The sequence below is a fragment of the Dermacentor albipictus genome, chromosome 1 (assembly GCF_038994185.2).
Source record: "Dermacentor albipictus isolate Rhodes 1998 colony chromosome 1, USDA_Dalb.pri_finalv2, whole genome shotgun sequence".
Classification (NCBI taxonomy): Eukaryota; Metazoa; Arthropoda; class Arachnida; order Ixodida; family Ixodidae; genus Dermacentor; species Dermacentor albipictus.
Window position 1 is genome coordinate 413485409 of NC_091821.1, and position 12893 is coordinate 413498301.

General features: G+C 47.8%; 1 protein-coding gene across 8 annotated transcripts in view; it reads left to right on the forward strand.

Moving 5' to 3' along the window:
- LOC135913063 (rho GTPase-activating protein 23-like) overlaps positions 1-12893 on the forward strand; it is a 163993-nt gene that overhangs the window by 50655 nt on the left and 100445 nt on the right. Inside the window, exon 1 of one of the 8 annotated variants that reach the window (XM_065445726.2) lies at positions 8111-8747. The exons of the other annotated variants lie outside the window; for them this stretch is intronic. The gene's annotated coding sequence lies outside the window, so the exon portion shown is untranslated. Of the gene's footprint in view, positions 1-8110; positions 8748-12893 lie in introns of those variants that run through there. 8 annotated transcript variants of the gene reach the window in all.

The window sequence follows — 12893 nt, forward strand, 5'->3', positions numbered from 1 at the left end:
CCTGCACTGGGCGCGCGACGCCCCTTTCTTATCAGTATTTGTTTGTTTGTTTTCGTGTCCTTTCTTTCTTTCTTTCTTTCTTTCTTTCTTTCTTTCTTGCCAAGTAGACGATCTCTAGTCGTTGGAGGCCTGCGCCAAGATGGCGACCAACCCCGCGCGACACGCATGATGTCGCGCGAGAAATTTTTTACTCTCCGTTTCATGGGCTCGGAATCTTATGAGCGCCACTGCCGGGCGCGGGGAAGCTTCAGGCTTTTGTGCTCATGAGAACAATCCTACCGTCGGACACTTACTTATTTTTTTTGTAGTGAAAGAGCGGGGCTCCTTCAGTGATCGGGTTCGGTGATCTTTCGAGGACCGGCCTATTCATCCTCGGTGCTGCTTCGGAACGATTAAAATCAGTCAATCAAAACTACTGTTTGTTAACTGCGCGAATCGTAAATCTGCTTCAAAATCGGGCCGCCTGTTTCAGCCCGATTGAAGAAGTGTGCGTGGTATTACGTTGCGAGGGCGTGACCGCAGCGTCGTGTGTTTATACAGAGCATACATGCAACTTTTTGCATGTAGGCTGTGGGGGTTATCACCCGTGCTCTTGGGACAAAGGGACGACAACGCAGTAGTGTAAACAACCACAAGGACATTTATTGCACCTTTCATAGACCAATGCCTGCTAGCCGAGTTGCTATCCACAAAACATGCCGATGGGCGTGCGACAAAACGCGAAAGTCCTACTCACCGCGACCGGATAGCGAGCGAATATGTTCGCCCCATGCTGGACACCAACGTCTGGTCGTTCGCGCCTACGGTCACGCGAACGGTGGCGTGTTCGAACAATCGTGTTCGTCCATTTCGGTATAGGCCTCGCGAGGCGGTCTCGCAGAAGCATGGATCTGCGCACGCGCGGAACGTCTGCGCCGCCTGCCGATCCGGAGCCAAAGAGGAATGAATGAATGAAACCACGTTTATTCCACATTATAATGCGCCGAGGGCGCTGTGGTGGAAAGGGAGGGGTATTATTGCAAAAGGGGAAGGGTGAAAAAAAATTAAATTATGGGGTTTTACGTGCCAAAACCACTTTCTGATTATGAGGCACGCCGTAGTGGAGGACTCCGGAAATTTCGACCACCTGGGGTTCTTTAACGTGCACCTAAATCTAAGTACACGGGTGTTTTCGCATTTCGCCCCCATAGAAATGCGGCCGCCGTGGCCGGGATTCGATCCCGCGATCTCGTGCTCAGCAGCACAACACATAGCCACTGAGCAACCACGGCGGGTGGGGGAAGGGTGAGGCTGCCTCCATTTTATTAAAGGGCCCCTCACCAGGCCTCATAGCAAATTTTGGTTATACCTTGGAAGTTGTTACGTGTCCTCTAGGGAGCGTTCTGCCGCAAAAATTTTTCAAATCGGCTCATTAGTAGTCGAGATATAAATATTTCAGTGCCGCGAACCCATGATTTCAGCAGGCAGGCTCCACTGCCAAGCAAGACGGTCTCTCCACTCGTCCCGTCTAGCCTTCGCAAGCGAAATTCCTTCCCGGCATTCTCCCATACCAGACCTCGAGTATCGCGTGACGCATACGTCATAGGCCGCATCTTCATTTTTTTTTCTCCTTGTTTTTTTTTTTTTTCTTCCTACGGTGCGCGTTTCCGCTGACCGCGCCGCGCGCGAGCTGTTGTCTCGTTCGCGCAGCGCACGGTTTTACGCGCTGTGCAGAAGGAAACATGAATAGCGGTATAATTCAGGGCTACGCGAATACTGATGCAGAACAAGCGGATCGCAGAGCCTGATCACGAGCTGGAACACGGTAAAAAATTGCATAGTTTCTATACCTGCGCACACGACTGCACGACCGTGGGAACAAGCAGACGAAACGGAAGTACATCGCTCTTGTTTCGGTGCGAAAAAAAAAAAGAACAGACATTTCGTTTGTGCGTTTTATTATTTCTCTAAACTTCAATTCGTCAATTCAAGCAACAGATCACACAAATAACAGATGGTGCCTTGAATAATTCTCGAAGTCACGTGTCATCACGAGCTACGTCACACTGCGGACACGATTACGTAGGCGCATGAGCCCGACTACGTCACCGTCCCTTTCCGGGCGGATTCGCCGCCAGTGAAGAGGGAAACGGCGCTCGGATTTAAATTTCAGTCCTTTCCGCGGCGCGTAGCGATGCAATTCTTTGCAAACACGATCGTTGGCGCGCATTGTATGCTCTGCACTTATCAGCTCAACGTGGCCAGACCTGGTGAGGGGCCCTTTAGCGGTTATCCTAGAGGCACCTAAGTTGGGGCCGCATGCCGGGTTACAGGAGACGGGAGCTATCCGGGAAAACGACATATCGGGGGACGCGTGAGAGTCGCGCATCCCCACAAGGCTCCCTAATTGTGTGTCGCACCTGTCAAAGGTGTCGGTAAAAGCAGCAGAGTCGATAAAGCCAGGGCGCTAAGCGAGTGGCGATTTAATAGGATATTAGCCCGACTGGTTCGGGGAGCCCTTTAAATGCCAATGCGGGTGTTTTCGACGCTCGCATCTGAATTGCTGAATGCCGCAAATTCCAACGCATATCATCTTTGACATGCTGATTTTGATGCCTCAAAATGCTAATCCAGGCGTGGGAGATTTAACACGAAACCCGTAGTACAGCGCTTTTGACACGCTGGATGGTACAGCTATAGATAGTTCTGTGAACCAATTAGTATTAATTACTTACTGTACTAGTTAGGTTTTCGCTCAGATGACATTTCATTGTCTTTTTATTGTTGTAAAAATGTACTCTCCGCGGCCAGAAATAACAGTGATCAAGTTGTTCCAATTTTCCTTGATGTGGAATGTTGTTTTGGCTTTCGGAGTCAAGGTCCGGGGCTCTCCGCTGAACTCGTGAGAAGCAAGCTGTTTGTCTGGCTTAAAAAAAAAAAAAGAAAGAAACGTTCGCGAGTCGATTTGGGAGCAGGGAATTGAGTTGTCGTTCTCTGCAGGCGCCGTCAAATTGGAGTCAAGAAAGAGGTCGGGAATAAAAAGAAAGAAAAAACGGTCGACGTCGCCAATGAAGCGCCGCTTTCCGCGCCGAGCACTGTACGCGCGTCTGATGCGCAATTATTGCTAAATATACGCGCGGACCGCAATACGCAGGCGGCCGCAGCTGCTATAAGCTGCGGTATGGTGGCTAGAGCCACCATAGCTGCGGCGCCCGCTCACGGTAAACAACATAGTCGGTCGATCGAAGGTCCCGCGTGGATACCGCGTGTAATGGAAAGTGACCAGCGTGTGCTCGTATAGTATATACATTATACGGTACTGCACTCTGCCGACCGCTGCGGCAGTGCTGGCGCGTTTTGCAGGCGCAGTGATACTTTTCGAGCGCTGTCACGAAACGCACGCGAAGTTTGTATAGATGAAACCACTGATGTAGACCTACGTATATATATATATATATTACAAGCTTCGTTTAACGCGAACGAGTCGAATCGGAAGTCGAGTTGAATCTGCCCGACCCGACCGCATTTACGTGTATCTTGCCAAGCGGGTCGCGAGAGCCAACAGACCCTTCTTGCCGTCGGGTTGGCTGAATCGTGTACTGATTTCGACGCGCTCGAGCCGACCCGCTATAGCGTTACGCGAATCCGACGACCAGTTTTCGGACCGACAAGCCGACTTGACTTTAGCGGGTTACTGCTCACCCCTTGCGCAGGCCCGGGTGCAGCAGACCTGGGCTCCCCCCCCCCCCCCCTCCTAGAAAAAAAATATATACATAAGGATCGTTTTACCCGGCTTGTTCATGCCTTTCGGGTAAGCCCGCGGGCCCGTGCAGTGCTCTATATAGTGCTCTTTGGGCCGAATGTGGAAGCACCCTCGGCCCATCTGCATGCCCGATGCTGTTTCTTCCGCAGATGAATGGGATATCCAGCAGATATCCGCTGAGACGTGGATATCTCAGGGCTGCACTTTTTTTAAGTTTGCGTCCTTCAGGGTGTATCTTGTAAGCTGGTAGTTTTGTATACGAAAAGGCTAAGGATGCCACAGCCCACGTCCCAAACCGGCGTCACCGCGGCAGCTTGCACAACAGCAATATTTACCGGGAAACATATGCGGGGAGCGCTACGTGCTTTGCATTGCCATCGTGAGCGCCTCATCATCAATTATGTGGTTCGGATGCCTGTTCTTTATTGAAACGTATGCTGTTCTGTATGTTGTATGCACTGTTCGCTTCGCGTTGCTGATTGCTTGTGTAACCTCTGCCTTACGGGCGTATGAGCCATTGCATTTTTTTTTTGCTTGCTTCCGGAGGTATGAGCCATTGATGATGATAGTTTTCGACATGCTGTTCTGTATTTTGTATGCGTAATTCCAAAGAATGTAACTACTGTTCGCTTCACTCTGCCGACTGCTTGCAGCCTCTGCCTTACGGGGTTATGAGTCATTGCACTGTTTGCTTGCTTACGGAGGTGGGTGTGCTTAATGCTTGCACGGATATGAGCCATTGATGATGATAGTTTTCTGTCGACGGACGTGGAAGGATCCGTGGATACTAGCCATATACAGCTTCGCTGTAATGAGAGACTGGCCACTCTACCTTACGTGCACAACCTGTCACTTCTAAAAATAAATATAAAGTGGCTGTAAGGCGATGTTTTTTGCGCCGCTCAAGCTAAGAGGCTTGTGGGAGAAAGGTATATTCTGATGAAGAGGAGCATGTGGCATGAAGCATGCGCAAACTTTCGTAGATTGTGTATATGCAATGTGATCTGCAAGATGCCACCTTCATGCAGCAAGGTATGTGTGCCTACGGGACGTTGTCTCAATGGTAGGTCTAGAGAGCACTGATACATGTACCAGGAGATCGGCGTGTCCAGCGATCCCGCAATCTGGCCATGCATTGTACAATGGGCAATATGTACGGAAACAAGGACAACAGTGATTGAACAAAAAAAAAAAAAGGATATTTGGCTATAGTAGGATACAACTTTAAAAAAGAACGCCAGTTGGCAACTAAGGCACACGGACCGGGGTTGTTACTCCGTCAGCCAATCACAGAAGCGAACAAAATCGTCGTCATGCGACAATTTCAATATGACATCGTACTTGATACCTCCGGAGCGTCTGCTGTTCTTGAGTCTTTTCATAGGCTGAAGCGATGAGGTGTGCAACAGACATGCACAAAGTGTATGGAGTCTGAGCATTTCACTCTTCAAAAGTCCACGGTACAGTTAAGTTCATTTCACAGCTGACCCTGTTTTACTCATGAAACTTCACTGCCAACTGAAATGAAACTTGACAATAGTCGCAGCGAAGCAAGCGTTTTATTTCATTTCAATAAAGAGTTCGGCTTTCAACGTTCCACGTAATAGACGACTTAAAACGTGTAAAATTACGATATTATAATTTTATTTTTGTGTTTACCGCCTTATTTAGGAACAGGGAAAGCTCGAAGTACGGACTATTTGCAGCCTCACGGAGGAACAGTGGCCGGCGGTTATGAAGGCGTGGGCAGGGCTTCACTGCAGTCTTAAGTTTCGAGAGGCGTTAGAAATAAAAGAAGAAAAAGACGCGTCCTTGGGGCTCATCTTCCATCACGCTCGCTGACGCCGAAATTATATACGCACGTGTACGCAGAAGATACTAAAATAAGTATAGGGGTGCAAAACTATGAGGGCGCGATCTGACCGGATCTGTTGATTCCACATTTGTCCCCGCAGTCGCAATGCGTCGTTGTGTTCAGTAGAACAATGGGATTTGATCTGATAACAAATCAGCTGGTAGTTCGCGCTTCTTCGTGTCACTTTGGGTTTTCCTTTTTTAGACGGTGTTCCTCACTGTTCCCGTTATAGGGTTCCTCGATAGCAGCGTCGCCGGGCTCGGTGTCGAGGCCCCTTATTCCGTTGGTGTGCACTGTTGACAGCGCAGCAACAACGAATGCGCGCGTGAGGAAATGCGGCACACTCCTCATTTTTCTAGGCAGGCTGCTGCCTGGCGCAAGTAGCACAATGAACTAAGCGAAGTTTTCAAAGTAAATTGCGTCAGAAAGTACGCAGAACATGATGCTACACATAAGCTGCGCACAATAAAATAATCTCGGCTCGTCGCGCGGAAACTGATGAAAGACAAAGCCTTCAAGGGGACGATTCACGTGCGGTCCGCAAAAGGTCCGGACCAGTATCCACGGAACGTCCTTGATAGACTACTTGAGCGTGCATGTTCCATTTATCTCCAAATCGGGACGATTTGCATGCCGCACGAATGTGAAACATCCCCGAGGGTTTTTCCTGGGGGGGTACTTGTCAACACCCCTGTATTTTTCTACGTGGGGGAGGTGTAAGTGTGATCGATTTGATGTCTATTCGATTAAAGACATTATGGAGGTGTTTATGTAAAATTACAGCTGTTACTGTGCCGCTGGATGTACAAACCTGTCAAATGTCCCTTGATGTGCTTGAAGCTTGAAAACGAAAGAAAAAATGGCTGTGGCTTAGGTAAGGTTAAGCCCAGGATGCGAAGCATACTAGCCTTTATTTTAGTTGTTGAACCACTGTTTAGCCTGGTGAACTGCTGTTGCTTGGCTATATTTGGTTCGGCTAGACGAAGAAACAACTCATGCATTACTGCTTCGCCTTCAAGAGTGGAACGCGACAGCGTTCCCGTCGACCCGACAAGGGGTGTAAGACAATGGGCTACAGGGCAGCGACTACGCGCCCCGCATTGGACGCGGTGAGCGTCGAGCAAAGCAGCGTTCGGCGCGGCAACGAAATGTGCGCCTGAGCAAGAGACGCACGCCTTAGAAACAGCTCGTTTCTAAGGCAACACCGCATTCACTAGAGGCGCTTTTGTACCGCTTTGAAGCATCGTACTCGTGGCTCAGTGGTAGCGTCTCCGTCTCACACTCCGGAGACCCTGGTTCGATTCCCACCCAGCCCATCTTGCAAGAGTTGAGCCAAAGCCACTTCTCCTCTGTCGTGACGTCACGGTGTCACGTGGTTTCATGGCGACACCGCCGCGCCTGAGGAGCTGGGTTGAGCTCTCGTAATATGCTTCGCATAAAAGCACCCGTTTGGTCACGTTAAATTTCCAAGCATGGCGAAGTTGAAAGCGACGCTGGTCACAATGCACTCTTGCTTTCGTGCGTGGGCAGCGTGGGTCACGCTGTTCGACCGGTGCGCTTCGAGTTGTCGTTCTGTGCTGTGTAATCATGCGTGTATTCGAGGTGAGCTCAACTGCTTCCAGATGAGCGACGAAGCGAACAAATAAACGAAGTAGCGGGACGACATTCCCCCATGCGGCATGGCGAAGCATTGGTGTACAGGGTGTAGGCGCCGTCTCCTTAAAAACAAATTAAAAACTCCCATTAGGTGGTGTATAAACCAAGGCAAAAAAATAATAATAATGCTAAAATTTGTAACTGAGCCACTTGGGACGATTGGTTAGCGTGGTTTTTTTCGCAACTGTAGCTATCTGGGAACGGGAGTAGTCCATCTAGCCGTAATGGTCATTTCCGAACTCCCTTCACCAAAATCTCCATTGAACTCCCTTGACGCAAGGGAGACCGTATGACAGGGAGCGCAACTCCTTAAATAGAGTTCGCGGGTGCCTGTGTGACAGGGGTATTACAAGCGAGAAGAAAAGGGGTTAACCGAGGGGCCCGATTTTTATTAGTCATATCATAAGAAGCCAACAAATACTGACACCAAGGACAACATAGGGGAAATTACGTGTGCTTAATGCTTCATAAATGAAATAAAGAAACGATAAATTGATGGAAATGAAAGTGGATGAAAAAACAACTGGGGAACACAACTGGGGGTGGGGAACGATCCCGACCTGCGGACGGAGAGAGGGCTCCGCGGTAGCTTAACTGGTAGAGCATCACACGCGAAATGCGAAGGCTGTGGGATCGTTCCCCACCTGTGGAAGTTGTTTTTTCCACCCACTTTCATTTCCATTAATTTATCGTTTCTTCAGTTCATTTATTAATCACGAGTAATTTCCCCTATGTTGTCCTTGGTGTCAGTGTTTGTTGGCTTCTTATGATAGGCGTGTTACAAGCACATTCAGCGTGTCCATCGCGCGATGATACGTCAGAAATGTGTCCCACGTGTTTGCCGTTTCCCCTCAGCACAGCTGCGCCCACCAAAACCAAAACTAGAATGGTCCAGCACAGGTACGGGGACTCCCTATGCGTGCGGTCGGGGCTTTCAAAGGTCACGCGAGAACCATGGCGGCGGCGGGTTGCAGTGCTTCGCACAGGCTACCCGGTCGGCCAGCAAAGCAGCCGGCTGGCGCAGGCAAGGCTAGCAGGGGTGGCCCCGATTCGCGACAGGAGTGTGTCGCGCTCACTGCGTAACCGGAGGAGCCGGCGGCGGCAGCCAGTCACTCGGAAGAGCGGGCATAGCGGAGCGAGTGAACGCCTCGAAGAAAGCAGAAACACAAGAATGACGTCAGGGAGGGCGCGTGGGGGACGCTGCGCTGCCGCTGTGGGGGAGTCGGAGTGCTGAACCCTTCTTGCACGAGACGAGCCCGATCGCGAAGACTACAGAAAAGAGCGCAGACGAAGGAAATAAAGAAGCGGGCGGAGAGGAAGGCGCGCGGCACCGCGGCAGCCGCCGGTGGTGGTAGTGGTGGTTTATTTTTAAGCCTGACCCAGTCGCCGCCGCCGCTGGAGATCAGCGCACGCACGAGCAGATGACGGCCTGCGAGCAGAAGCCGGCCGGCGTGCAGCGGTGCCCAAAGAGAAAGGAGGTGACCACAGCTGCAGGTAGCCGCTTCCCTGCTCTTCTAGCCTGCAGCATGTTCGAGAGCGCGCGCCGCGCGCAGCACCCGTTTCTTTTTACGCTGATTTACTCTTTACTGTCGGATCCGCGCAAGCAGCGAATCCTGTACGAACCGAAAAGCAAACCAGCGCACACAAGCTGCATTTTTCTCCAGGCTAAGACTTTTTCGTTGTTTTTTGTTGTTGGGTGCACTTAGTTCAAAAATAGTGGAGTATATAAATAGGCTGTCATTGAAGAGACAGAAAAAGAGAGTAAACTGTGTTCTTTCACCTTGAAGTTGATCAAGTCTCTTCAAGGTGATAATCGGCATTGATGAAGCAGGAGGCAGGTAGAAAGTAGCAAACTAGATATATTGCAGCGAAAATATTTACGCAGTCAAATGCAAAGTTAGATTTCTTTTTGTGCGTGAATTATTTGAACACTGTGTAATACCTCATCTGTTTATATCACCATTGAAGTGTACATCATGGCCGGTTATGTGTGTTTGTGACTGTTTACCAACTCATAGTGGTGCAACTTGTAACATACGACCGACTGAGTCTCACTGTTTGCCCAAAAGTGGTTAGGCCCAAAATAGCGTTGCATTATATGGGGTTTTACTGATCTATCAGTCTAGTGATTACAGCCTAGGTTGAAAGGGATGGGTTCCATACAGCCTTTAAATACATTTCCATAAACAAATAAAAAGGGGAGGTGGCAACTTCTTGCCCGCCTCCTTATTCCCCTAGCCAGTGAGGTTACAACTGAATTTGAGCTGCCACCTACTGGGTTGTGCCTAATCTCGTTAGCTGAGTTTAGGGAAGTATTCCGCACTCGCTGTCACTCTTATTCCCATGCTTTTAGCGATTCCATGGTGCATCAGTGCCTCTAATTTCTCTCGTCATGTTTCTGTGGAATTTGTCCGCTGGCCCGGTCTCATAGAATACCAGAAGTGACACATGCACTGGCAATTTACAAGCACTTCGTCAAAGAAGCATTTCTGTCAAATTCTACGTTGTCACTATGCTGGCCTCTAGGAGCTTTCAACAACTGGGCTGTTTTCCCTTTGGGGAATTCTTGGCACTGTCTCTGCATAGGTCGTCGACCGTGTGAAAAGTTCTTGCCATTGTGAGTCCTTTGTCGTAGGTATTTATACCTGACAATAGGGAAGACCCATGCAAGGCCATCAGCTCCCACCCTTGGTGACGGTGTCATTGCTCTCACATTCAAGGGTAGGGATCAGTTGGTAATTACCCTTGCATTCGAACGCTCCACACACAGTCACTTACCACGCAGAGAGATAGAGAGAGAGAGCCGTGAAAGTGCTTGTATACCTTAGTGCGCCATACCGCCTGTTCTGCATGTTTAAGAGATGATCGGCTTAACAAAGAGCTTCAACTTTATTTACAAATGGCTGCTTTTGGTGCTGTTACCACATTATGTGGTGCTTTGCATTTGGGGAATCTCCTGAATGTGCTGCATGAGAAGTTACAACTGACCAGGGAGTGGGGCAAAGCTGTTGGGGTTCTCATCCACAAGTAGGGAAGGAGGGGGGGCAGAAGGGAGGGACACAGGAAATGTGCTGAGTAAGTGTAGCATGAGGACATGCCGATTTGTCGAGGACGTTTGGGTAGCCCCCTACACATTTGGTGTGGCATTCCTGACAGCACTCTGTGAGGTGTGTCACAGCATCATTCTGCAGTGTGAGTGTTTGTGCTTTGCCTGTGAGGGAAGCATCAAGGCAGTTGATTGTGCAAGGAGGCAGGGGAGTGGTGGTGTTTGACTGCTGCATGCTTTGCTGTGTGCATTGATGCTGATTTCTGTGCTTTGCAATAATGGGATTGAGCATCTGCGTTTTGTGAGCAAGGGAGTGAGTAAGCTTTTTTTCCCTGCAGCTTGTGGTGTTATGGTATCCACTTGCCACTGTGCTATTTGTTTGCATTGGCACTACGTATCATTGAGTGAGAGCATATAGCACAGTGACAATAGGTTTCTGAGCCAATCACATGCATTTTAACTTGAGATTTTGTGCTTTGTAGGTGCCCAGTGGCAGCTTGAGCCTATGAAGTAAAACTTTTCTTGAACTATGTTGAAAGGCACTTAACAATAAGGCCTTGCAGACAAACAGTCAATGGTTGTTTCAGTTAAGGAGATACAGAGTTTATTCAGTTTGATGTGGATATTTAAGGAGAGATTGCTTGAGAAGATATAGATATGAGCAAATGATGCATCGATGAGTTTGTGTTTTGCTATAGCATGCACTGTCAATTTCTGTTTGTATGCAGTCAATACTGAACATTTTTGCTTTGGCTGACACACTTTGGAGATGTCGTGCTTGAAATTTTGTGTAACTCATATAATAATATTGGTATACTATCTTTGATTTGATGCACAACTCAGTCTTTACTGTTTGCAAAGTTTAAGGTTTTGCAATGTAATTTCTTCCTTGTACATTCTCTGTTACACTACTACAGACTACCGTTAGTCCTATGGCAAATGCTCATTTGCCGTCAAGCTTGTTTTTCAAGCGAAGTAGGTGCTCATAGTTGTTCCTGTACATCTTGCACAACTGTGCCAACACTTACACGAGACACCTACCTTAAAGAACAAAAGTCTCCTTACGTCGCTGCCGCATTGTATGCCTTTGCGGTCATGCCTGATCGACACTCTTGGCTCGCACTCAAGGGTCTGACAGGCAAACTATCTGTCAGTAGTGTGGAGGGGCAAAATGAATAGCTGCTAGTTGTTCTCTGGAGGATTTTGGCAAGTTAGAAAGCCTGTCTCTTGACTGAGTGCACTGTCAGTAGGGGACCTCAAAGGGCTTGCTGCATCATATCTTCAGAGCCTGCTCTCTCGTAGCCCATCTACACGTCTTGTTTTGGCCAAGGCCAGATGAGTAATCCTTTGGATTGCACCTGTCATCCATGACCCTTTTGCTGGATGGCCTGTTTTGGTTGCAGTTTCTTTATCATACAATGTGTTTAGTGGAGGGTGCCTCTGAGTAAAAGGGACACAAATGGTCATGTGCAGTTCACGTTCACATATTCAGTCATTTGAAGGTGGGTTGAAGATGGGAAGGTAGCCACGGCATTTGTCACATTTCAGATTACTTTTTTTTAGTTAATCGCAAGATTGTTCATCTTTTTTCAATATGCTATGGTATTAATACATGTGAGCTATGGGTCATGGGGACACTGGCCAGGTTAATTTGCCCAGCATAACTGCATATATTTAGAAAAAGAAAAATCGGCTATGAAGTGCCAGTTTCCTGTCACATGCAAACATTGAGATTTTGTTTAGCTCTTTTATGTGTACTGGAGTAGTACTTTTACCAACCTGCGTGCAGGACGGATTCTCGGTTTAGCGTACTTCTAGAGTTGGTCACATTAGGAAAGCCAGTACACGTTAAAAAAAAAAAACTGCATCGCTGTGTTGCTTGCTGTCTGTATCACTCGCTTCCTACAGAGGGAGGAGGAATACATGAAGTTTTACAAGAAATAAAGAGAACTTTGTGTTAAGAAAGTGTATGATGTGATTGTGAAATATAAACTGACTTACCAAGTTGAGGAAAAGCATACACCTTACATCATTCGTTCTTATTTACAACCATGAACAATTGCGAAAGCTGTGATACTAGAAAAGCCAAGTGGGTTGTAGAGATTGACTTTTTGTTAAGTAACAACACCATTGTAAAACTTTCCCTCTTGGTTGGCAATCTTACTCTTAATGATATCGGTAGCCACAGCTTGGATTATGGTAGTGTTTTCTCAAGAAGAGTGGAATTGTTGAGATGCTCATTTGAACATGAAGACACTCTATAAGTAATGACGTGTATTGCATGGTTGCATGTGGCATTAAGCATAGCTGCCAACATTTATAAGCTTGTCATAAAATGCCGAATTTTTGGAGCTTGTTTATGATTATTGTAAAGGCACCAATAAATTTTTGATTTTTCATTTTAGTTCAGTTAAATTAGTTCAAAAAAGTACAAGTACAGTTTCTGATAATTTTTTCAGAGCCTGATCTTTCGTACTCACTCAGTTATTTAGACCTAGCCACAGTACCACCATCGACAGGATAGAGACAGTGCATAATAGCAACTGATAAGGCGATTGATATTTCATAAATTAACTTCATAGATATTTCCATTT